This window comes from Mustela erminea, chromosome 9 (assembly GCF_009829155.1).
Source record: "Mustela erminea isolate mMusErm1 chromosome 9, mMusErm1.Pri, whole genome shotgun sequence".
Taxonomy (NCBI): domain Eukaryota; kingdom Metazoa; phylum Chordata; class Mammalia; order Carnivora; family Mustelidae; genus Mustela; species Mustela erminea.
Window position 1 is genome coordinate 89,192,687 of NC_045622.1, and position 2,047 is coordinate 89,194,733.

At 35.9% G+C, this 2,047-nt stretch overlaps 1 pseudogene; it reads left to right on the plus strand.

The window, feature by feature from the left end:
• The first annotated feature begins 427 nt into the window (after positions 1 to 427).
• LOC116599854 lies at positions 428 to 1,252 on the plus strand (annotated as a pseudogene).
• The last annotated feature ends 795 nt before the right edge of the window (positions 1,253 to 2,047 follow it).

Consider the following 2,047-nt stretch of genomic DNA (forward strand, 5'->3'; position numbering starts at 1 on the left):
AAGATGCCATAGACTGGATCACAGATCTTATTAGACAGAAAGCCAGAATGCCAAACACATTTGCTGTGTAATTCCCCTCTCCCCTGTCGAGGAACTCTCCTTGCATCATCAAGAAATAGGGCTCATAATGGCCATTTAAAAATTACCTACCTTCAAAATAATACCATTGGGAAAATTTTAAATGTTAGCAAATTCAAGAAACATAATTATTTCAATTTAGCTTCTAACAGCCCTGAAAAAAATGGAAAATGTGGAAGGATCTGAAGGTTTGACAAAATTTAACTTGACTGTAAATATCCCCGGAGAGCTGAACAAGAGGAAAGCCCACAGCACAGCCTCTTCTGAAGGAGCTCTTTGGCATGGGTAACCTGAGAGCTGACTTTGAATGAAACAGGGAGTTGGTGGTGCCAGTTCTTCAACAGTTAAAATGTGGGCTGATAAAGAAAGTGAGTTCAGAAGGGATTCAAGAATTGCAGAATTAGTCAGTAATGAGGCAGAAAAAACATATTGTCTCAAATGTGCCAAAGACAGAAACATGTGGCTCAGAGGAAACTTCAAAAATAGCATAAAATCAGACAAGAAAAGTTACCTAGGCTTTGCCAGACATTGGTACACAGATATCACTGCTATTCTATCATCTTTAGAGAACAAAGACCACCAGATGCTAAAAATACAAGAAACAGAACTCAATCATCAGAAGTCAGATGAAAGCAAAGAAGACCTAGCGATCTGGTATAACCTCTCTAAGTTTACTCCTGAATCTACACTGAAAACTTTTAGACAGATGGAAAAAATAATGGAAAGACCAAGAAAATTAAGTGCTGCAAAGAAGAAAGGAAACTACCCAAACTTTGAACAGAGAAGATGGAAAAGCCCTGAGAATAAATGAACCCAAACTTGACTTCTTTGTGAAAGATGATGAAAGACGTAACCGGATGATCCTGGATCTTGCTGTCTATAGGGATAGGTAATTGATATCAACGTGCAGTCAATTTATAGGGGAATAATAGCCAAAGGAAAGTCATTTCAGCTTGTACTTCCTATAGAAGTCAAACCTTAAAGTAGCTGGGCTAGAAAATCTTAGACAAGAGGGTGTTTAGTGATTTACATGCCCAAAATAGAAGTAATTTCAGGTGGCAGAAAAGCATCCAGGTCTGTGAAAAATACTTTGGACATCAGCAGAGAACAAGCAAAAGAAGCAAACAAACAGAAACTAGAAGTAGATTCCAATACACAGTCACTGTGTAGCTAATGTAATTCAAAAGTAAAAATATGCACCTGGAAGTGTTGCATCTGAACAAAAAGTATACCAATTGAAAAAGATCCACAGCTGGCAGATAAACCTAGAATACCTCCATTGATTTGAAACATCAGACCGTGACCCTGAGAGTTGTACTCAATGAGTACTCAACCCATTGAGTTGTACTCAATGCAAAGTGTGTATACATAACGTTTATGGAGTAAACACAGTTATTTATGAATATTATTACGCTAATGTTTTCACTTTGCTACTTTAGGTCATACTACTTAGACTAGTTTAAAGTTAAAAGGAGTACCTAAATATTCTATAGCTGATTATTTGCCTACGTATGGGCTAGTGAAATTACTCAAAAAATTACTACCAATACTTTGTAGGACATTTTGAAATCATCTACTATATTCGAACCTAGCATATCCCCCAAAATAGACTTTTTGTGTGTGCTTGAGAGAAAAGGATAACAGAAAAGTTAATTGTGGAAGAATTGTACACCAATATAGTGTTTCTGTAGGATAAATAAGGAAAAATGTGAACATAAATATAAATGACATACATAAATAAATACACATAATGTAAAATCTATCATCTATCTATCTAAGAATCCTTCTATAAATCCTTCTCTATGTAATCCTTCACTTAAAACTGGTAAGTTAATCTACAGTGTTAACATTTAGGACATTCAGTACCTATAGGAAGAAGGAGAAGTAGTGAATGATGTAAGGCCAGGACATCAGGTGCATCTGGGATGCTAGCTGTGTTTTATTTATTACCCTCTTTTAAGGTTTTACA